Source organism: Bos indicus, chromosome 7, assembly GCF_029378745.1.
Source record: "Bos indicus isolate NIAB-ARS_2022 breed Sahiwal x Tharparkar chromosome 7, NIAB-ARS_B.indTharparkar_mat_pri_1.0, whole genome shotgun sequence".
NCBI classification, from domain to species: domain Eukaryota; kingdom Metazoa; phylum Chordata; class Mammalia; order Artiodactyla; family Bovidae; genus Bos; species Bos indicus.
Genome location: NC_091766.1, coordinates 66,619,604 through 66,645,371, shown reverse-complemented (window position 1 = coordinate 66,645,371; position 25,768 = coordinate 66,619,604). Strand labels below are relative to the sequence as shown.

Genomic DNA, 25,768 nt, shown 5'->3' with positions numbered 1-25,768 from the left:
ATTAGAACTGACTCAAATGTGTTCCTTTTTATGGCTTAGTACCACAACTTCTTTATCCATTCATCTGTCGATGGACATCAAGGTTGCTTCCATGTTCTAGCTATTGTAAATAGTGCTGCAATGAACAGTGGGATACATATGTCTTTTTAAATTTTGGTTTCCTCAGGGTATATGCCTAGGAGTGGGATTGACAGATCATATGGTGGTTTTATTCCTACTTTTTAAAGAAATCTCCATACCTTCTTCCATAGTGGCTGAATCAATTTACATTCCCACCAACAGTGCAACTCTTGCCACTTTTATTCAACATAGCATTGGAAATCCTAGAGACAGAAATTAGGCAAGAAAAAGGAAAGACATCCAAATTGAAAAGAAGGAAGCAAAACTTTCACTATTTATGGACAGCATGGTACTATATATATAGAAAGACAGAACACATATATATATACGTATATATATATATATATGATATAAAGAGAGAATCCTAAAGACTCCATCAAAAAAACTATTAGAACTAAAATAAAGATCAATAAATACAAAACATACAGAAATATGTTGCATTTCTACACATTAATAATTAACTATTAAAAAAAGAAATGAAGAAAACAATCCTATTTACAATTATATCAAAAATAATAAATACCTAGGAATAAACTTAACTAGGGAAGTGAAAGACCCATATTCTGAAAACCTTAAGACACAGGAAATAAACTTAAAGGCAACACAAATAAGTATAAACATATATACCATGTTCATGGATTGGAAGAATCAACATCATTAAAATGTCCATACTACCCAAAGCAATCTACAGATTGAATGCAATCCTTACCAAAACAGCAATGCTATTTCTCACAGACTAGAACAAATAACCCTAAAATGTGTATGAAACCACAAAAGACTCTGAATGACCAAAACAAAAAAGAAAAACAAAGCTAGAAGTCTGACCTCAGACTTGGAACTATACTAGAAAGCTACAGTAATCAAGATAGCATGGTACTAGCATAAAATTGACACACAGATCAATGGAACAGAACAGAGAGCCCAGAAATAAACCCATGTTCATATGGCCAAATAAAGTATGACAAAGGAAGCAAATATTTATAATGGGGAAAAGATAGTCTCTTCAACACCTGATACTGGCAAACTGGAGAGCTACTTGCAAAACAACAAAACTGGACCCCTTTCTTACACTATATACAAAAATAAACTCAAAATGGATTTAAGACTTAAATATAAGACCTAAAACCATAAAACAACAATCACAGAAAGCTAACCAATCTGATCACATGGACCACAGCCTTGTCTAACTCAATGAAGCTAATGAAATTATGAGCCATGCCATGTAGGGCCACCCAAGATGGACGAGTCATGGTGGAGAGTTCTGACAAAATGTGGTCCACTGGAGAAGGGAATGGCAAACTACTTCAGTATTCTTGCCTTGAGAACCCCACGAACAATATGAAAAGGCAAAAAGATAGGACACTGAAAGATGAACTCCCCAGGTCGGTAGGTACCCAGTATGCTGCTAGAGATCAGTGGAGAACTAACTCCAGAAAGAATGAAGACAGAGGATGTGCTGGTTGGATGGCATCACCGACTCAATGGACATGAGTCTGAGTAAACTCCGGGAGTTGGTGATGGACAGGGAGGCCTGGTGTGGTGCAGTCCATGGGGTCGCAGTCGGACACAACTGAGCGACTGAACTGAATTGAACTGAAGTGAAAACCATAAAGCTCCTAGAAGAAAATATAGGCAGTAATCTCCTGACATTGGTCTTAGTTAGATTTTTTTGGATTTGTCTCCTCAGTCAAGTGAAATGAAAGTAAAAACAAACAAATGGGGCTACATCAAACCAAAAAGACTTTTCACAGTGAAGTAAACCACCAAAAAAAAAAAGGCAACCTACTGAATAGAAGAAGATATTTGCAAATGTTATATCCAATAAGGGACTGATATTCAAAAGATACAAAATATTCATATATTCAATATAAAAAAAAATCACTCTGTTAAAGAATGGACCAGAGGAACTGAACAGAAATTTTTTCAAAGAAGATATACTGAGGGCCAAGAGGCACATAAACGATGTTCACTATCACTAATCATCCGGGGAATTAAAATCAAAATCACAATGAGGTATCACTGAACATCTGTAAGGATGGCTATTATCACAAAGACAAGAAACAATAGGTGTTGGTTAGGATGTAGAAAAAAGGAAACCCTTGTGCACTGTTGGTGAGAATGTAAATTAGTGTAGCCACGAGGGGAAGCAGTATGGAGCTCTCTCAAAAAACTAAAAGTAGAACTACCACATGATCTAGTAATTTCACTTCCAGGTGTTAGAAGAAACACTAAATTTCAAAGGTATATGCATTCTGTGCTTGCAGCATTATTCACAATAGTCAAGACATGGAAGCAACCTAAACATCCACTGATAGATGAATGGAAAAGAAGACGTGGTGTATACATGTAAAATGGAATATGACTCAGCCATAAAAAAGAATAAAATCTTGCCACTTGTGCTAACAATGGATGGACTTGAAGTGTATTACGCTATGTGAAATAAGTCTGAGAGAAACAAATAACACGTGATTTCACTCATATGTGTAATCTAAAATTCAAAACAAACAAAGCAAAACAAAACAGAAACAGGCTCATAAATACAGAGAACAAATGGCAGTTGCCAGAGGGAGGTAGAGTGAGGAGATGGACAAAATCGGTGAAGGTTTTTAAGAAGCACAAACTTAGAGTTGTAAAATAAATAAGTCATGGAGCATATGATGTGTAGAATAAGAAATATAGTCAATATTTTAACAACTTTGTATGGTGATAGATAGTAACTAGACTGAGACAATCATTTTGCAATGTAATAATATCAAATAATAACAAATATCAGTGTAATAATACCAAATTACTATTCATACACCTGAAACTAATATAATATTGTATGCTAATTATGATTCAATAATTTTAAAATGAGAGAACATGTTGCTCTCCTGAGCCAAAGGCACTGCAGGCCATCACAGAAAATGTAGGAAAATTAAAGAAATATCTACATCTGAAACAACTGTGAATTCAAAAAAAATGTACCGTGAATTCAAAAAAACACAGTCTAAATAAACAGAAGAAACAAAAAGACTATTGTGCATATGGATTGAATAACAAACAGCAAAAAATCTCAAGAATATTTCTCATAATAAAAGAGAAAACACAATCTATATAAAAAGAGCTTAAGCAGAAATTGCCAGATTCTGCATGAGAAGCTCCTGTTAGTCCTAGCAGTGGTAGCTTTGATGGTTTCAAACATTGCTTTAAATTCCAAAACTTTCAGCCGTTGGGTGAAGTCACTAAAGCAAATGAGAAAGCTGTACAAGAACTCATACTGTGCTAACAAAAGTAACTGAAATATATGGATCACATTTTCAATTTTGATGAAATTCGGCATTTGAAGCAAATCAGAAGGGTGAAAAGGCTCAACAAGTGGGTGCCTCATAAGTGGACCAAAAATAAAAAAACTCATTGTTTTGAAGTGTTATCTTCTCTCATTCTATGCAATAACAACAAACCATTTCTTGATCGGACTGTGACATGCAATGAAAAGTGGATTTTATACGACAACCAGAGACAACCAGTTCAGTAGTTGGATCAAGAAAAAGCTCCAAAGCACTTCCCAAAGTCAAACTTGCTCCAAAAAGGGTCATGGTCACTGGTGGTCTGCTGCTGGTCTGATCCATTACAGCTTTCAGAATCCTGGAGAAACCATTACATCTGAGAAGCATGTTCAGCAGATCGATAAGATATACTGAAAACTGCAATGCCTGCAGCCAGCATTGGTCGACAGAAAGGGCCCAATTCTTCTCCATGACAGTGCCTGACCACACATTCCACAATCAACCCTTCAAATGTTGAATGAATTGAGCTACAAAGTTTTGCCTCATTTGCCATATTCACCTCACCTCTTGTCAATCAACTACCACTTCTTCAATCATCTTGACTTTTTGCAGGGAAAATGTTTCCACAGCCAGCAGGAGGCAGAACTTCCAAGAGTTCATGGAATGAGCCTAAAGCACAGACTTTTACACTACAGGAATAAACAACTTTATTTCTCCTTGGCAAAAATGTGTTGATTATAATGGTTCCTATTTTGATTAATAAAGATGTGTTTGCTGCTCTGCTGCTGCTGCTGCTGCTAAGTCGCTTCAGTCGTGTCCGACTCTGTGTGACCCCAGAGACGGAAGCCCACCAGGCTCCCCCGTCCCTGGGATTCTCCAGGCAAGAACACTGGAGTGGGTTGCCATTTCCTTCTCCAATGCATGAAAGTAAAAAGTGAAAAGGAAGTCGCTCAGTCTGTCCGACTCTTAGCGACCCCATGGATTACAGCTTACCAGGCTCCTCCATCCATGAGATTTTCCAGGCAAGAGTACTGGAGTGGGGTGCCACTGCTTTCTCCGAAGACGCGTTTGAGCCTAGTTCTAATGATTTAAAATTCAGGATCTGAAACCGCAATTACTTTTGCACCAACCTAATAGAACCCAAAAGTGCATTGATCAATAATTCCCTGGTCAAAGAAAGTTTTTGTGCTGTCCTAGATTCCATCATCCCCTACTGTCTGTTCCTACAAAATATTTCCCTTCTTTGGAACAGTCATGGCACAGGTAATGCTTTGTTCCCCATGGCACCATAAGCTTCATGAGGGAAGAGACTTCTGTCTGTGTACCACTGTTTCTCAAGGATTAGCCCAGGTTTGGCACCCCGTGGAGGTTCACTGAATGTCTGTACAATGAATGAAGATTGAATGTGAATGAAGGGGCACACTTGGCCACTCTGAGCCCGTTTGCTCATCTCTAAAACAGAGAAGCAGGTGATAGCTGCCTGCCTCCTTTATGGGGATCTAATGAGATAATGTATGCGAAAGTGCTGTGCTAGCTATAAAGCAATAATTATTATTCATTCAGCACCTACTTTACTGCAGTAGTAAAGAGGAGCATAATGGAGTTGATAAAAGCATGGTTGCAGGAGTGGGTTTGCATATCAGCACTGTATCTTATTACCTGTCCAATGTGAGACGAGTTATAGATCCTCTCTAAGCCTCTGTCTTACATTTTGTGAGAATTAAAAAAAAGTTAACTCATGAAGAGCACCTAATTATATTTTAGCTATGTCAGGTACTCTATCAGATACAATGATATATTGGTGAAGGGCTCTACCCCCAAGAAGCTTACCATCTACTAAGAAGATAAATCAGACATAAATATGGCTTGAATGCAGACAAAGTTGGTGCCCAAAAGGAGCTATAAAGTGACATAAGGTGTCACAGGAGATCGTGGGAGATCATTCTTTAGAAATAAACCTTTTCTTTCTCTAAAGTTGCTAAGATATCTTCCTGCTAAGTATTACTCTCATTGACAAGCAAGGCTTAAAAATTCATACAATGATATTTAATTGTGAGCACTTAATTTCTTGTTTGCATTGTTTTATATGGCAAATTCAAAAGCATTTAGTTAGAAAAAAGAAATGTATAGAAACCTCCAACCACAAAAATGCTCATGGCATCAATTTGATCAAGAAGGTACCAGGAGAGGATACCATCAAAGGATCCACAGTTGGGAGGAGACTTATAAGCTATATTGGCCTCCAAAAATGTCCTTGACCTAATCTCTGGAAACTGTGAATCAAGTTAAGGGTGATTATTCTGGATTATCTGGGTGGGCCTCACATAATTATAGGTAAGAAGCACACAGGAGGAGTCAAAAGAGAAGACCTCGTGGTAATGGAAGCAGAGACTAGACGGATGTGTCTTGAATGGAGGAAAGGGCCATAAGACAACTAACGCAGGCGGCACGAGAAGCTGAAAAAGACAAGTGAACAAATTCTCCCCTCTGAGTGTCAGGAAGGAACCAGTCCTACTCTTATCTTGACCTTAGCCCAGTGAAACTGAATTCAGATTTCTGACTTCTAGAAGTTTGAGTAAATCTGTACTGTTTAATCTGCTAAATTTATAGTGATTCTTTAGAAAAGCCATAAGAAACTAAAATAGAGAGAGAAGACAAATGACCCCTGTTCTTCAGTTTCCACTCTGATTTCTAATGAGAAAGGATGTTACAAAGCACTCCAGATGACCTCCAGTTGAGAGTTCATTGAGTGATGGGTAGAAGCTGCCTTAAAATTGTGAAAATAACTTTCTACCACAATCCTGATAAAGCAGAAAAGCTAACCATCCAAGAGCACAAAATAACTTGAAGTGATCCAGGATTTTGAGGAACATTAAAACCCGTCTCAAAGTTAAAATCCTACAGTTCTTTGGGAAAAAAGTTTCTTATTATCACCATTCTTACATGTTAACTTTATAGGAAAATTAATTCGAATATAAGTTGAAAACTTGAAAGATATGGCATAGATATAAAGGAGTGAGTCTAATTTTTATCAAGCATTCTAGAACTAAAACATCCAAATGCATAATTCTTAAAGTAGACTCTGGAATAAGGAGGCAAGCATATATTCATCCTAACAATACTTCTGAACCACCATCACTGTCCACCCACATCATACGCTCTGGTCATATCACTGTCTTCCTGCTGCTTGCCTCTGCACGTGCTGGTCCCTTGAATGTAGCATTCTTCTTCCATCCACCAACTCAAAGACCTAGAAAGTCATTAATCTTAAATATTAAAGACTCAATTCTAATGTTATGTCCTTAGCTAAGTTTCCTTTGACTAACTCCTAGACAAGCTCCCTGCTTTTCGTACCCCTGGCCATCTTGGACAGAGTTTCATTGGCAGTTATTCCATGTTACAATTATTTGTTTACACATCTATCTCCCCAAGCAGCTGGAGGTCTCTGCTGGGAGATATAGAATGCTTAGTTCCATGCCTAGAACACAGCAGACATTTAAAATGTTTTGTTAAAGAAATCAATGCATCAATTCAGCCACTTCAGAAAACCAGTGTCAATAACTTACTATTTTGGTATCTTGAAGACCTGACTCCCAGAAAAACACTTTCTAAAAAATCCAATATAGACTTGAAGAGTTGCTTCAAAAGAGGACCTACAAAAAAATATGTAAATAAAGCATAGATTTTGGACTTATTATCACTGCTAATCTAAACATCTGGGCTTACAATATGGAACAGCCAATACTTAACCATTGTGTCTGCCAGCGCCCCTTCATATTCCTGGAAGCAGCATCCTCTTCTGTCCTCACCAATTCCCCCTCCCCCTCCCTCTTTATTCCTTGGTCCAAACAGTACCTGAGGTCAGATCTTTCATGGCTAACCTATGTATACCAATATATTTGAATTTAGTTTCTATCATTTGTAACAAAAAGATTTCAAACTAATGCATGTTGTTAACTAAAAAGTAAACAGAAGCAAGTTGCTCAATCATTTCTTCATAAAAATCAAATGAGTAGTTTACTGAGCTGTTTTTTTTAAGAGCATGATGCAAGTATTTATTAGATATTCTGCTTATCAACATTGCACTGCATTGCAGAAAAATCTAGAGAAATTTCTCCATTAAATAAGAGTTGCAACATGGCAGAGTGCAGCAAGGGTCCAGAAAAGCTGAGTGTTAACTAACTGGATGCCTTTGGACACCGGGCTTTTTAAATCTCTGGGCATCAAAGTGCCAAGGTCCATCATTATTCTAAGCCACTGAAAAATATATATTCTGTGGTTCAGAATACAGTAGCACCTCCACGATTTTTTATTTAAAAAGTCAAACTTCTTTTCGTAAAGGAAAAAAAAAAAAAAAAAGGACTTGTCAATTGGGATTTAAATAAAAATTTAAGTACCAGAATACTTAAGTTTTTTAAAGAGAAACCAGAGTCAATATTCTATATGTGATTAATGAACTGAAAATAGGAGATTACCAGGAAAGTTACCTTTTTATGAACTTATTTAGCTTGCTGGACAAAAACTGAAAAAGAGGACTAAATCCACCTGCTGCTGAAGTGTGGCTAATTCTATAATCAATCACAGGCACTGCACTCAATAATGCAACATGTGCTCAAGTACTCGCTCAGCAACAGTTATACGCAGGACATTGTGACCAGTGCTGAGGGCAAGGCGGGAAGGGATAAACTGGATTTATAATCTCACTGCTCTGTTTAAAAGCCTCTAACAGCCTGCCATTGTACTTGGACTAAATACCAAATTCATTACATGACTTTAAAAGCCTGACTTTGAAGACTCCTACTTTCCCAACATCATCTTCTGCCACTCTTTCCATCAGTCTCTTTCTTCCAGTCAAAGTCCTCTTTCAGATACTTATACAGAGAAGCACTTTCTTGCCCCAAGGTATATGAATAGAGTCCTCTTGATATTCCATCTGCATGGAATGTTGTACCCCACTCAAGTCATGGCTGACTGGCTCCTTTCTGTCCTTCAGGACAATCTTAAAATAAACGGTACCTCCTTAGATTTGTCCTAATCTTACCCCCGTTTCCCCTACTACCCTACCACTGTCACCATTATTTTCTTTCTCAGTCTCATGTTAGTCCTCTTCCCAGAGCTTTTCCTATGTTGTGATTATTCTATTTGCTTTTCTCCTTGAGCTTTGTCTGAGTCTGGGAGGAGACAGGGATATGGTGGGGTATTTTTGTTCCATGCTGTGTCTTCGGTACCTAGTACATCACCTACTACACAGATATCACGCTACGATTCAGAGAATGAAAGAGTGGAAAAATAAGATTCATGTTTCTACCAGAGCTAAAATATAAAATAGTATACATGAAGCATTTACATAGTAGGGGAAAAAAGAGATTCAAGCGTTACAAACAAAAATGTCAAAGAGCAAAACTGCATGAATGAAAAATCTCTCATCGGCTACATGAAAGGACACCACTGGTGAGACCACATCCCGCAGGGTCTTGAGGGTAAAACAAGGAAATCTGTATTTATCCCATGAGAATTGGGGACTCATATAAACTTACTATTATCTCTGGGTTTTAGGATTACTCTGCTACCAGTAAAACAAATAATGGATGGAGACTGGGAAAAGGGCAGTGCCCATAGGCCAGGCCAATGCATTACCAAAGAGTAGGAGTCAAAGGAAAGAATGAGAATGTGTGAAAGACATTTTGCAACTAGCTAGATACAGAAGGCAAAAGAATAAGGAAAAGATTTTTTATACACCAAGGTTGCAACTACAGAATGCAGGGAAGAGAGAAGGCTTTGGATTGGGAAAGGAAGATGATGGGTTTAACCCTGGCTACCATATAAAACAAAATAGAAAAAACCAGACTACATGAGCTTATTACCTGCAGCCAAGTTCTCCTTCTGCTATGCAAGTCAAACACTCCCTTTCTTTCTTTCTAGATTGGAAAATACCTTTAGTTTTTTGGCTGTTTATACAAATAATTTAAAATGCATGAAATACAGATGTGCTTCAAAGAGAAAGTGAAATCCCCTATACTCCATCCTCCATAATAGCCTCTGTTCAGTTTGGAATACATTCCAACAGAATTTTTATGTATATACTAACACTCATTAAAAATACAGTATAATATTATATATGCAGTTCTATAAGCTTCTTAATTTTTACCTTAGGTATCATTAACACTTCCTGATTAATATATATAGATCTTATTAATCTCTTTAAAGGACAGTTTGGTATTACATTGCAGCATGTTCCATAATGAATTTAATCAGTCCCCTATTGAGGGGTATTTAGGATATTTTCAATACCCCAGTGAGCACCCGTAAATACAGATCTTTGGGCAACTTTTTGGTTATTTCTGCAAGCATGTGGCAGAAGTATTAAATGGGTCAACCTTTCCAGAAAGCACAATAGGAGGATCAGCAGGGCTAAGAAGGGCACCAGAAACAGATTCTTTGGCTCAGCAACTCAAACCTCTCTTTACAAAAGGATAGCATGCAAATGAAGATGAATTCCTGCAATGATTTACTTCAAGGTCAAATAGGTCTTTATGCACCAAAGAGAGAGCATTCACCCCCACCCTGGCCCTTCAGAAGATAACAAATATTTTCTGTCAAATGAGGGCAAAATTTGAAAGGAAGGATTCTCATAGTTTGGGGTCTGCTTGTTTGTTTTTTTAATTTTTATTGGAGGATAATTGCTTTACAATATTGTGCTGGTTTCTGCCACACATCAACATGAATCAGTCACAGGTTTATCTGTGTACCCACCCTCTTGAACCTCCTACCCACCTCCCACCCCATCCCACCCTTCCAGGGTGTCACGAGCACTAGGCTGAGTTCCCTGTGTTGCACAGCCAATTCCCACGGGCTATCTATTTCACGTATGGCAATGTATATGTTTCCATGCTGCTCTCTCAACTAATCCCACCCTCTCCTTCACGCACCAAGTCCATGAGTCTGTTTTCTATGTCCGCGTCTCCATTGCTGCCCTGAGAATAGTTTTCTAATTTACACACAACACCTGACTAACACAGTCCGACTGTCCTGAACACTCTCAGTTACCTGCTCCTGAGTGTTCTCAAGGCACTTGGTTCACACCTCGATTTAGTACTATTTCCACCAGAGCTTGACAACTGATTTACTTACGCACTTCCCAGTCTAGATTCCGAGCTCCCCAAGGACAGGGAACTTCTCTTATCCATCATTGTATCTCATGACCTAATGCCAAACAGACCCCTCGACAAGTATTCATTGTATAAATGAATGTACTGACAAGTGTATAAATGAGTGAATGCTCAAGAGGCCATATAGCAAAACTATTTCCAGTATGACTAGAACGTTTTGGGGGAAATAGAGCTGCTGCTGTTGTATTTTTAATATCCTGCCACCATCAAATTCTCATTGCATCTCATAAAATTCAAGGAACCAGAGACTGACCTTAAGAGGCAGTTGGTACGCCTTCCACAGGCTCCCACAGGGAGGTCCTCCTGAGCCACTCTGGTGAGTGTCACAGCAGGCCATGAGATCCTGCAGAAACTGCATCCAGGAGGTGCCACCTACTTCCAGGGCACTGCTGAGGGTTAGTATTGAAGGGTCTAAGTCACACATGTCATCAGACATAATTTTGAGCAATCACACGTGCACAGGGACCACATGTGACTAATGGGAATAAGGTCAGGAGAGTGAGTGGGACAGAGAAAGACTGCAAGAGGCCATGCAGGAGGCGGCTGAAGAAGTTGGGCCTGCTTGGCCTGGAGGATGCAGAGGGAGCTGGGCTGAGTATGTTCACTCCCCCACACACATCAGAGGCCCTCCTTGGAGGGAAAGAAATCAGATCCACTTAGAGCACAGACTCTGGAGTCAGATAGGCTGGACTGTACTTGAACCCCAGCATTGACATTTATTATTCTGTGACTTTAGGCAATCACTTAACCCCCTTTGCTTTCAATATGCTCATCTATAAAATGGAGTAATAGTAATTATCTTATTGTGTTCTCGGGAATGACAGAATATCTATAAAACCCTTAACCCAACACTTTGATTGCTATCTTTTAATTTAATAAGTGTTAATATAACTGGTAGGTTGGACAAGATTCAAAAGGTATAATCATAAAAGCAAATTTATGTTTGAATACCACTGCCCCTAAAATATGTTTTGTGGTTTAGCTAAAGTGCTACCCTAGATAAAAATGTAAGCTGTGCAATGACATTGCCAATCATTCTTAGAGAACTTTATCATTAGACTCATTATCAGTTCTGAAAGTCTAGTCTTAGCAGACAAACACACACCTTAATCTTTCTCAAAAGGATGGCCTCTTCCCTTCTCCTTCCACCAGCCACAGCCTTGCTGTCTGTCAACGGACCATCTGCTACTGAGAAAAGAGTGTGTTGCCTTTTGACTTTTTCTCTCCTGTTTACCTCTGTCCCCTCCAGTAGCTGCTGTGTGCTGTGCTCAGGCGCATCTCAACCACTCTTTGTGAACCCATGGACTGTAGCCCACCAGGATCCTGTGTCCATGAGATTTCCCAGGAAAGAACACTGGAGTGGGTTGCCATTTCCTACTCCACTGTCATGGGCTTGGCCATAGGACTTGCTTTGGCCAATGGGATATCAGGAGACATGCTGCAAGCAAAAGCCTTCAATGCCCTTGCACAGCTTCACCTGGCCCTTTCCACTCTAGTGACTGGTAACAAAAAGAGCTTCCCTGAGTACCTGCTGTGCCCTCAGCCTGAGCCCCAGAATGGACAAACACAGAGCAGTCCTGAACACAACTTTCACCTTGCAAACCCATAGCTTCCCAGCCAATCCCATCATACATCAACTGAGTCACAGTGGACTTGCAAAGTTGAACTTGTTGAGAGGCATTCCATTTGGGTATTTTATTTTGTTTTGTTTTCTTCACTTTCTGGAGCATTTAAAGGGCAAGAGCTTACTGCTATACTATCTAATACAATCTTCTGCCTGTTGGTCCTTGACCACAACCTTTTGATTCTGAGTCCCTTGGACTGCAAGGAGATCCAACCAGTGCATCCTAAAGGAGGTCAGTCCTGGGTGTTCTTTGGAAGGAGTGATGCTAAAGCTGAAACTCTAGGACTTTGGCCACTTAATGCAAAGAGTTGACTCATTGGAAAAGACTCTGATGCTGGGAGGGATTGGGGGCAGGAGGAGAAGGGGACGACAGAGGATGAGATAGCTGGATGGCATCACCGACTCAATGAGTAAGTGTGAGTGAACTCCAGGAGTTGGTGATGGACAGGGAGGCCTGGTGTGCTACAATTCATGGGGTTGCAAAGAGTCAGACATGACTGCGCAACTGAACTGAACTAAACTCTTAGAACTCTCCAGAACTGTCTTCCCATTTTCCTACTACTGTTTCCTCATCAGGCTGAGCTTACTGAAACTTGAAATCTTGCCATTCTTGTAGAAAGTATTATATTGCCTCACGTAGAGCAGCCATTCAACAAGCATTTGTAGAATTAATGATTAGTTTCTGGATTAGGCAATTTTGAAAAGTATACCAAGTACAAAGCGAAATTTTTTAAGTTTCCCTCCCTGGAGTCTCTCTTCCCAAAGGTGACCCTTCTAGCCTAGTTCTTATGTATCTTTTCAGGAGAAGAAAAAATTCTGTGTACAAGCATAGCATGGGGGAGAGTAAGAGAGAGGTTTGTAATTGAAGGAGGGGGAGAGAAAGAAAGTGGAAGACGATTACAGCTTTTATAGAGTTTAGGGCTGTTTTCATACTAAAGGGATCGTATTATCCATTGTGCCCTCCATGTTGTTGCAGTTGTTTTAATTTGAAATGTGTGTTGGAAACCTTCCAATATCAGCTCATCTGCTCATTCACATCAATGACTCAATAATACCTACCCTACCCCATTCTTTTATTCAGCTACTCTCCATCTGATGGGTCTTTAGTTCTATTCCAATTCCTCTTGGTTTTGCTATTACAAATGATGCTTCTAAGACCAACCCTGTATATTTCTCTTAAACATAGCCCATCACATTATAGACTGAAACTCTGACCTAGAAAGAGGAACATTCATCTTTTGGGAGTTCCTGACTTTTATACCCTAGCAATCAAGATTTTATAAAGCTTAACTCTCTACAGCTTGGTTCACAAAACAACATTCATTGATTTTCATTTCTTATTTTAGAATACTGAATATACCTTTTTCATCAATTAGCAGCCCCTCTTTCCCTCCCACCTTCTACTTCAAGGTTCTAATAACACATCCTCTAAGAAGCCAGACTCCCTGGTTCAGAATCACTATTCTAAGACATCATCAGGTTGATTATAATTCCTTCAGCCCTGAGATTAGAAAGTTCAGTACTATCAAGCCTTCAAAGAGCAAGATGATCAAAACCTGGGGCAGGTTACAATGATTTTAATCCACATAACAAGAGAGTTTAATTGAAGAATTAAATGACAACAAAACAAAAGGGAAAGAACAAGAATCAATTATACTGCTCTGAAACAAATGCGAGGGATCACTCAGTTACAGGAGAGATTTCTACTCTTAGCACATTATCTTCAGCAGCAGTTGCCCGAGTCCAGGGTGCCATTTCAGCTCCTCTACCGACAGTGTCTGCAGGCAGGCACAGAAAGGAGAAAGTGCAAATCGACAATGTCTTTTGGCTTATGCCGTGTTCTTGACAACAAGGATCTAATTCACCTACTCAAAGTACTCCTTATTCCTAAGTAAATACACATGGTGCGGCAAAATTGAAAATAAGAGAAATAAAGAAAACTAAGGATTGAAAGGAATGCTATAATACAGTGAAATATATTATGATACACAGGTATGTCTTGATGAGTGATATAAGTAAAAACAAACTTTTAGTGCTGCCGTAAAGATTAACTGAGAGCCTGGCACATGGAAATTGCTAACTAGCTCATAGCTGTAGCTGTCATTATTATTATTAAAATATGCAAAGGTACACTGCAAAATGTAAAGCACCATAGATCATACTGTTATCCTTATCAGATAGCAGTTTTATGAAAATCTAAGTTTTTGTTGTTTTCCATAGTAATCAGCAGAGAGGTCAGGAAAAAAAATCAGAGAAATGTTTACTGGATGGAACATCATTTCATTCAGATGTCTTTTTTTTCAGATGGGTAACCTAAAATCCAGATATGATTTGGCCAATTTGAGCTAGACAGCACTTGTCCAGAATTGTCGTGTCTTGCACTTGCTTTTTCCCACCCCAACAAGTCTAGCTGTGCCTGGGAAAGGGACGGGGGAGTCAGGAAGAGGATGAATAGTGTAATTGCAGAGTGATGCTTGGCATAGGTTTCAGAACCAAATAAAACAAGCATTCCAATCTAGCTCAACCATTTAGTGACCATATGGACTTTTTCAAATACTTTCACTTTCCTGACACTCAGATGTCTCATTTGTGAAGTAGGGATAATAATACTTGCCTTCTAGAATGACATGAGATAGGAAAGATACTTAGCAGAACGTGTGACACATAGTAAGGGCTCTGTAATTAGTGACATGATGATGGTGATGATGGTAATGCAGGTGATGGTAAGAATGACGAAAACGTTTTGTGCATCAGTTCCCAGATGAGGCTTTGATATAAGGCAGGCTGATGAAATCTATGTGCAGAGACAGGACAAGAGTTACCTCATGGGAAAGCCCTGTGTCCCGGTAGCAGAGCCAATGGCTTAAAAGCCTTATGACCCAATGAACTGATAACTGCTGAGCAGTAACTGATGCAACTAAGGTCCACAGGTCAAACAGAGGGAGAAGCTGAAGCCAGATGACTTCTCCATTGGGTCCAGGTGAGGATGAGAAAGAAAAGGATGTGTGCTAAATTACAGCATTTCGCTAATCAAATACATCTAGTCGTTTACTTCCTAATAGTGAACATCTCACCATAATTACTCTTGTCAATGAAATATGTACACTGCTGGCATATGGATTCAGAGAGGACGGCACCCTTGTCAACACAGCCTCTGTCTACAAGTCCTAATACTACAGATTTCCAGAAAGTCTTTAATAATAAATACAAATGGTTATGGTTATTCTGCAATCTTATAATCTGTGAAGAATGTGTTACATTCTGGAAGGAAGAAGATGAAAGGGGAGTGTAATAAATAAGCAGTAGACGCATCTTTTATAACTGTTCAAATTGGAGAAAAAAAAAAAACAGCAGAGAGGCAAAGGGGCAGGAGACAGGAGAAAAAAGAGGTGATGTAATTCACTTGTAACACAGTAACATTCTGTATTCACAGAATTAAAATATTAATTTCAGCCCCTTGGCTATGAAACTGAAAACATTTGCTCAACCAAGGTTAATGTCTAAATCATCTAATGCAAATTCAGTACCAGAAAGTTTTGGACAATTTGGAGCCTTCTTCAAATCTTGGAAAGTTTTTCAACCATAGGATAAATATTACAGTCAACTGACCGCCAGCTTCCCTGAAGATAACAAAGGCATAAAAAATAGAAGGCTATTAGCCTTTCACAAGTGATCATATCCATGAAGACAGGGGGGTGGGAAAAAGTCAAAATCCATCTAGGCTATGTAAAATGAGGAACTACACTTGCAAATTATCATTTTGCAAATTTTACTCATATAACATGATAAAATTCTCAATGACTTCAATCTTCAACAACTTTCATACATACTGTCCTCCTCCCAGTAGTTTAAGAAAATAGGAGTGGGCACACGTCTGTAGAACTGGCTAACAATCAGGGAAGTCATTCTATCATGGTGGTTATATCCTGGATCTGTTGATAACTCAGAGTAAAAATAAACACTATGGGGAACTTCTGCTGGAGAAAACTCTTGAGAGTCCCTGAATATTCAATAGAAGGGCTGGTGCTGAAGCTGAAGCTTTTCCCTTTGGCCACCTGATATGAAGAGCTGAGTCACTGGAAAAGACCCTGATGCTGGGAAAGATTGAAAGGAAAAGGGGATGACAGAGGTTGAGATGGTTGGATGGCATCACTGCTTCAATGGACATGAGTTTGAGCAAACTCCAGGAGATAGTGAGGGACAGGGAGGCCTGGTGTGCTGTAGTCCATGAGGTCACAGAGTCAGACACAACTGATCAACTGAAATACAATGGGGAACTTCAAGATGTTCACTTAGGAGTCAGTATGAGCCAAATTAGGATCAGATGCATACCAGGCCATAGCTGAATGGGCTTGGCAGGCCATGCAAGTCCACAAAGTAAGTTTGAGAAAATAAAAAGAATTCTGATCCTGAGGAAGGCCCACCAACATCCCAAGGCATGTTCCTTAAAACCGCTAGTCTCAACCACACACAATGAGAGGTGAGATAGGACAGAGTTGTAGTTGGGTGTTTGCCTTTTGGTCTCAGAGACACTTGGACTCAGCACTCAGCTCTGCTACTTAATAACTAATTGTGGCTGAACAAATCATTTAAGCTCCTAAAGGTTCAGACTTTCCATTTCCAAATATAATATCACCAGCCCTAACGGAAAGTTATAAAAATTAAATGAGGTGATATACACAAAATCTTTAGCATATATAGAGCAAATGAAAATGGGTAAAATATTGCTTAATTTGCAGGGCTACTGCCAAGAATTAACTAAGTTATAATATATGAAAATCACTTAGTGTGGTGCCTGCGAACTCAATAAATACTAGGTAGTTGTTATTACAGACAAGATAAGTCCTGAGCCTTCCATGCTCTGAGCCTTGCATAATTCTATAATCTCTGTCTCTTGTAACTTAAATGTCAACCTAGGTTTCTTGTCTCCCAGCCCAGCATGCCTGCTAACACCCTGCTCAGAAATTGAGACAGAATATACAATTTCAAGGCAGAAGCCCCAGTGAGGAGCCAAGTGCCAGCTTCCTGCCCATCCCTACGGAGAGTACTCCATCTCAGCCTGTGGTCCATGTATGACAGACAGACTTGGTATCAAGCAACACTTACTGTGCAGAATGACTGACAAAACACACACCCAACTTTGGCATTTACCTCAGAAACAGAACTGAGGTCTGAGATGCTTTAAGGATGCTTTGAGGAGGGGTCACGTTGATGTCATATCTGTGCAGCCAGCACCTTACCCATAGCACTGTGTACAACCCATGCCAACCTCAGAGTTCCCATTTGAGGTGAAGGTGAATGCCGTTCCTTGGACAGCTGCTCAAGGAAGTGGTTAATATTAATAAGGCATCGCTTAATGTTCTGCATTTCTCATAAACCAGTAGTGTTTATGTATTAATTCTAGTCACATACAGTTGCGACTATGGCTGGGAAACAATGACAAAAACAATAGTCAATGCTTATTGATGCTTAACTATGTGCCAGGGATCATGCTCAGTTCTTCAGAAACATAACTGCACAGACTCACTACAGCAATTCAAGCCCCAGGAGCAATGGTTGATGGTCACCAGGCCGCATGCGACATTCAAGGAAAAACATCTCTTTGACTGACCAACATCACAGTAATTTTTATTTGTGAGAAAAGAGCAAGGGCATGGGAAGTGGGGAATCTTTTAAAACTGTCATCTAACAACAAGACAGAGAACTTTCTATAATGAACATAAGTCTCATTACAAGTAGAACTTAAACCTTCCCCTCCTTCTGAACTTCCAAGCAGCTGATGTGTGTCTGAGCCACGGTCCTGCAGTTAAGCCCCTACATTTCTCAGGGAAGTCCCTCAATCCACTCACACTTCGGCATGCTGATCCAGGATTGACCAGGGTTGTTTTACGTGAGTGAGACCAGCTTGCTCTTGTATCGATTCCCCCATTTTATAGATGAGAAAACTGAGGCAGTTACATTCCGAAGCACAATGCAGTTCTTACCATAAAAGAAAGAATCCCAAGAAGCAGTCCTTTTGAATTTACCCATCACTCTGCATTAGATGGAAAATCCTCAGTTGTGACAACATGCTGGATGATCTCCTGATTTACACTAAAGGCCAAGAGTATGTGTTTCCCACAAAGTAAACAGCTCCCCAATAAATTGTTTTACGATGTTAGACTTGAGAGGTCTGATGGCTCTATTAGTCTCATACCATAGGTCTCAGAACAGTACAAACAAACAGAAATAAAACATTGTGTCCTAGGTTATGAGAATGTTATTTTCATTGTTTATGTGAATCAGCCAGGTACGGCACAGTAAGTTACTAATCTTTTTTTGTTTTAATAAATGTGTTTACCAGTGAGGAGAAAGCAGCTTGATTCAATGTCTCATAGAGCACTCAATTTTGGTAAATTAAAGTCAATAACATTTCTCCGTGAGCTATGATAAGACCTCATGGTGAATCACGAGCAAGGGGCACCAAGTTGTGGGGAGATGCGGCAACAGGGTGGAGGGCCCCTTGCATGCTGGCAGCCTCTCCACTCGAAGAGACAAAGGTCAGTGTGCCTTCTCATCACAGCTCAGAGACAGGCAGCTGCCCGTCACCTACTTTTCTGGATTCTACCCGGTGTTCAGGGCTGCAAAACTGCGCAGACTTGAAGCCAAAAATTGCATCAAGAAAGCTATCAAGTACAGAAAGTCGAGGCAGAATTATAAATAGAGGTTAGAAATAATTGCAAATGCATAAATCGTCACCAGACAACTCTGCAACTACTACTGAGCACGAAATTAGGTTGTATGAAATGAAATGCATTATCAATACTTCCAGTTATAAATTAAGGCTGGGAAAACTACATTTCCTCTCTCTCGTCTGTTGAAAAAACTAGAGATCACTACTGAACAAAGTTTTCTCAACACTGTGAAGCGGTTTAAAGATAGTGAGGTTTATGTTCCACTTCATAATTGATGCCATAACATATAACTGCAGACCAATGCACTACATTGTAATGTAATTATTTGCATAATTAATTAATACATAGTTGATTAATTGATTATGCAAATTAATTAATTTGCATAATTAATTAATACATAGTTCTCTGAGACGCCACTAAAACTGTAACCTCAATTTCCCCACTCCTCCATGCTGGGGATTGCAAGCAGGGCTCTTCTCCCTTCATGCCTGTGTGTCCTGACTCTGTAGCTCTCTTGCCATTTTTAATTAGTCCTCTCTTTCTGGTGGCAGGGGTCAGAAATTATAGGGCAGGCTGTTCATGACCAGCTTGCTCTCTGTCTCTTAATTATAGTCCTTTCTCCTTGAACAACATGTCTCCATTTACTAAATACTATCATGTGCATGATCTTATTTGATTTTCACAATATCTCTGTGAGGGAGTCAGAGCAGGAATTATTATTCTCAATTAATAGATGAGGAAAGATCGTGAAGCACTCAAGATCACGGGTCTTTATCAGGTCAAGAGCAAATTCAGAGGACTCCAAATGCTAGCTCAGTTCCCTTTCTAGAATATGACATTGGCTTCCTATTTTAAGAAGTATGTTTCCCTGGTATTCCATACATGGTCTGCAAACTCAAAAGGGCTCAAGGAAGTAAGATCAACAAGTGAGTCAAACCAGAGCCAGTCAACAAGGGAATGACAGGGAGTGCGATAAAGTGGTGGGTGTTTGGGGGGATTTCTGCCTAAAAACATGTCCATTCAAAGCAATTTTAAATGTGACATGTGCCAAAAAGCACACATTTGGGGATGGGAGGGGAGGCAGGAAACTGGGATGTCTGGCTCCCAGTAGTGATCCCTGCATTGTACGTATTTGTCAATTAAATTGAAGGCATAGGAGAGCACTTACACAGATGCTTACCTGGGAACCATATCCCCCCACAATGGAGAAATGAGTCCACAAAGGGAATCAAGGCCCTTGGTATTCAGGGCCTCACAGTCTATCAGGAAATGACTCCCTCAGTGAAGCCTCTCATCAACTGCTGCTCTCAGTCAGAACAAGTAGACTTTCTGGTAGACTCCCACAGCCCTTTGTACGCTTTGCAATAAGAATTGTGTGTACAATGCAAGAGGAATTGTTTGTATAGCTATTTCACTCCTAAACTTTGACTTCCTTACAGCAGCATGTCTGATCCTTCTTAGCATTCAATAAATGGTTGATCATGAGCTGCAGAAAGTTCTGATACAACCCATGTACTTTGGCAAATAAACAAAACAGAGCAAGTTAAGATGCGCCAATTTCTAACCATAAGGAGAGCAGCACACCTTGCACACTTATACTCAATTCTTTAAGAGACAGCAAAGCCTAGAGTTTAAGAGCACAGGATTTAGATGTGAAGTAACTTGAATGCAAACTACAGCGCCACGACGGATACTCCGTGCAAACACTCTGTAAGAACATCTTAAGCAAGCACTCTGTAAGAACACTCTGAGCCTTATTTTTCTCTTGCACAAGAAACAGACAAATAACAATCATGTCACAGTATCACTGCAAGGATTCCATGGGAAGAACATAAGCTCTCCCTGATTCTCAAAAATTAATTCATTCAACAAATATAGATGGAGGGTCTGATATCTCAGGGCATCTACTAGGTCCTGGGGATACAGCCCTAGTCCTTGACCTCATAGGGCTTTTACACTAGCAGATAAGGTACATATTAAACAACCATACAATACAACAAATAACCATTTAACAATCACATAGTCATACAAAGAAATATAAAATTATAACTGCATTGTGTTTTGAAGGGGACATACATGGTTCTATGGTACATGAGATTGAGGGTGGGAGGAATCAGGCCTGGCTGGGGAAGTGGAGGGGGCAGGTATCAGGAAGAATGGGAAATAGCAGTAGAGGAGTAGAGATATGATATATGTATTAAGTATTATACATATTAAGAAATATGAAATAAGTATTAAGCAGCTGGAAACAGGAGGAAAAAACTCTGAGCAGAAAGACTGGCTTGTGTAAGGGTCCCATGAGGAAGGAGACAGTTGAGCAAAAGAATGTAAGTGCACATGTAAGGAATCACCAGGCAGGTCAGGATGACTTGACTGATGGGAGCTATGGGGAGCAGGACCACAATGAGGCTGAAGCAGCAGCAGGGGCCACACCAGGCAGAAACCTGTAGACCATGTTCTAGGAGTGATGGAGAGCATTTGAAAGGCATTAGCAAAGACTCGTGAGGTCATATTTGCTTTTTGAAAATATCACTTCAGCTGCACGCCATGTGAGAATGCACAATGAAAGGGGGTGGGGAGGAGGGGTACAGTTAAATGGATATTGTGTTCTACTAATAAGACCTGAATGGTCATTTAGACCATAGTTTTGGCTATGAGATAGAGGAAAGTGAGAGAATAGTGCTTTGTAAATGCTAAATAATTTTGTTATTATTATTATAGATATTATTGTTGTTCTTCAGTCACTAATTCATGTCTGACTCTTTGTGACCCCATGGACTGCAGCATACCAGGCTTCCCTGTCCTTCACCATCTCCCAGAGATTGCTCAAACTCAAACTCATGTCCATTGAATCAGTGATGTTATCTAACCATCTCATCCTGTGTCACCCCCTTCTCCTGTCCTCAATCTTTCCCAGCATCACGGTTTTTTCCAATGAGTTGGCTCTTTACATCAGGTAGCCAAAGGACTGAAGCTTCAGCTTCATCACCAGTTCTTCCGATGAGTATTCAGATATAGATATTATTGATACATACATTATCTCATTTAATCCTTATAAAATCTCAGGAGGGAATCTCAGACTCATTAAGCAGACAGAAATCAAAGTCTTAGAGACCTCAGTGATCCACTCAGGATCAAAAGGCTGGCCATAGACTTGGCTTCAAAGTACTTGTATCATCCCAGACTGTCTCTGGAGAGGTTACAAAATAAATAAAGTTAGTAATGCCTTAAAAGATGGCACTGAATTAACAATGTATAATGAAAAAGAGTGGAACCTTGGCTCTTGGTTGAGCAAAAGAATGTTCTTTTATTTTTTAACTTTAGAGCTTTGATATCAAATCTATACCACAAACAAATACAGTTATTTCAAAGTTACATGGTAACTTAGAAACAGAAGCTGTTAGGGTGCTCAAGTACATAGATCAAAGACTATGAAAAACACATGCACTCACATCATTGATAATCTGTCAAGTTCAAAATTGTTGAACTCCTGATGGCAAATATTTTTACTAGCCACTCCCCTAAAACTATGCCTTTTAGCAATCTCTTATCATCACCATCATTACACATAAGTATATCTATTACCTAATTGTGTATATATTTAATCAAAATAGTTTGAACTTCTATTTACATACAAAAGTGCTAAGCAGATCTAAAATAATCAGTGAATCACATTTGGCTAAAAAAAAAAAAAAAGAAAGAAAGAAAAAGAGTAACTCCTAAATATAGAGCTAAAGAGGTTTTGTAGTTATTCCATGGAGGTGTAATCATCTCATCTCAATTTTTATACACTGTTCACAAGATCATCCTTCTACTTTTTACCCCAGAGGTTACATATCCAAATACTTGCAGAAACCAGTCAGGAATAGTGAATGTACACAGCAGCCTGGAAATGTAAGGGCTGTCACAAATGAGTGAGCACACACCCCACCTAAAGGGAAATCAACTTTTATTCAAACACGCACTCACACAGAAGCTCCCACTCACACGTCACTTGACCAAAGGCTAAAATCAATCCACCAGCCATTCAGTGTTTGCTATCACATAGAGAAAGATCCCTAACTGCTCACAAATTATTAAGTGCAATGTCTTTTTGAAATCTATTTTGTAAAGTATGAAGGTTTTAGAAGTTCTTATTCTTCAAGAAAACTGTCATTTTAAGACACTATTCTATAAATATATTTTAGGAAGGGAATCTTTAGAGAAATATGGTTCTTCACACGCTAATTAAAAGGGACAAACACCACTTATTTTTTCCTCCCAAATTAAATGCAGCTTTTCACGTATTTCTCCAGGGTGGTTTCCATTTACTATCTACTAGATATAGGAAAATTGTATGTGGAATATGCTGATCTGGTCTCTGTTTAAATAAACTCTCTGCCCTTGGGGTGGGGGGTAAAAGATGCTAAGGAATGAGTAATGTATTAACTTTCTGTGTATCCTTTGAACAATCTTCCCACACCAAAACTATTATTTATTCTAATCATGTAAAAATAACTTTTCTATTTGCAGTACATCTGTACATTCATTTTGAAGGCAATCAATAACAACAAAATTGTTACTAGTACCCAGATTCTAATTATAACAATTAAGATTTGCTTTATTACTTGCTTTTTAGGTCTCTAGGACTCTTCTCCTTCTCAATATTAGCTTAAAAATTGAAATCATTTTAGAATCTTTACGTGAGAAGAAATGTATTTCTCTCAAACCAACAAGAATGAATCAATATCAAAAGGCAGTGTTAACTAAAGTCATTACAGGTTCAAGAAAAACAATTCATGCCAAATTCACCTGAATTTAAATAAGCTTACTAGCCTGGCTGAGTAATAGAATTCATAATTGTGGAATGTATAGTTTGGATAAAGAATCTGCTAAAATTTTTCTTTATAAAGTTATGAATAAGATGGAAAAAAGTGTGACATAGATGCTGATAAGATTAGAGTAGTAGGCACATACTACGTCAACCCATCATATACAAAGGACTTCAATTCATGACGGATATAAAATTGGGTAAGTTAAAGAGATGAAAGCATCTCTCAGAGTGTGTCCAAGGCTCTGTTTGTTTGCTTCCCCTGTTTTATGCCCCTTTTCTATAACTTTTCATCAAAAACTAAGAACGAATCCTAGAAGTCAGTTGTGCTTGTCAAATGTCTGAATATCACATGTTTAATGCACTGAACGAAATTCTTAAGTTTCAAAATGATCCAAACAGACCTGGGTCCATACCACAAATAAATCCAAGCAAGGTTAAACATGTATTTCTGCATCTGAGTTCAAAATGAAATCCACTGTGTAATCATACAGCAGAGAAATAACGTGACAATTCTTCAAAGGAACAAAGACTTATATCTGGATTCCAGGTTCATCTTAGATTGCAAGCGTTTTAAAATAGTACAAGGGAGAAGGAGCAGCAAGTGTTTCAGTGTTTGAGCAGTCCCCCATGCTCTGATCCTTGCAAGCTACTTAATCCCAGAATTTAATCTAAGTCTTAACTTCCTCCTTCATAAAATGGAAATAATAATGACTTCTTAAGGAGTAGTAAGGACTAAATGACATATTAAGTGTACTAATAACAATTAATAACAATGATGTAACATCTATCACTTATTTGAATTATTGAATTCTACCCTTACTGAGTCCTACATGCATTATCACATTCATCTGTATTCTAAAATAGTATTTAGTACACAGTAGGTTTCTAATAAGGGCTTCCCTGGTACCTCAGCTGGTAAAGAATCTGCCTGCAATGCAGGAGACCCTGGTTCAATTCCTGGGTCAGGAAGATTACCTGGAGAAAGGATAGACTACCCATTCCAATATTCTTGGGCTTCCCTGAAGGCTCAGTCGGTAAAGAATATGCCTGGAATACGCCTGCAATGCAGGAGACCTGGGTTCAACTGCTGGGTTGGGAAGATTCCCTGGCTGAGAGCATGGCAATCCACTCCTGTATTCTTGCCTGGAGAATCCCATGGACAGAGGAGCCTAGCAGGCTGAAGTCCATGGGGTTGCAAAGAGTTTTGGACATGACTGAGTGATTAAGCACTTCCCAGGTTTCTGATAAGCCATAGTCCTTGTTATTAACTAGTTGGCCTTCCAGCATTATCTAGGAGAATCACTCACAAGCATTTAATTCAGATTTCACCACTATTCCTTACTCCAGACCCGAGTCTAGAATCTGTAGCTGCCACATAGACTTTTGCCCTTGAGGGGACCAGCTCTATCACAAGCCATGCTTACAATTCACAAACCTTTTTAAAGTAGAGCTCTTCTTTAGAACTGCTATTTGTTTTCTCTGTTCATAAGGTCTCAAGAAGTATGGCCATATTCCACTGTATATATGTACCGTAACATCTTCATCCATCCTTCTGTTGATGGACTTGTAGGTCGCTTCCATTTTGTGGCTCCTGTAAATCATGCTGCAGTGAACGTGTCTTTTTTAATTATGGTTTTCTCAGGGTATATGCCCAGTAGTGGGATTGCTAAAAGGAACAAATTTGAGTCAGTTCTACTAAGGTGGATGAACCTATAGCCTGTTACACAGAGTGAAGTAAGTCAGAAAGAAAAAAAAGTATTGTATATTAATGCATATATGGAATCTAGAAAAATGGTACTGATTAACCCATTTGCAGGGAGAGACTAAAGACTCAGACGTAGAGAACACACTTATAGACACAGCAGGGGAAGGAGCAGGTGGGACAAATTGCGAGAGTAGCATTGAAACATGTATATTACCATATGTAAAATATATAGCTATTGGTAAGTTGCTATATAACACAGGGAGCTCAACCTAGTGTTCTGTGACAAGCTAGAAGGGTGGGATGGGGTGGGGGTGGGAGAGAGGTTCAAGAAGGAGAGGATGTATGTACAATTATGGCTGATTCACATTGCTGTATGGCAGAAACCAACACAACA

The 25,768-nt window shown here is 39.2% G+C and overlaps 1 protein-coding gene across 1 annotated transcript in view; it reads right to left on the bottom strand.

Annotated features, from left to right (window-relative positions):
- Nucleotides 1-25,768, bottom strand: part of SGCD (sarcoglycan delta) — a 1,105,251-nt gene that overhangs the window by 1,061,952 nt on the left and 17,531 nt on the right. The gene's annotated exons all lie outside the window — the stretch shown is intronic.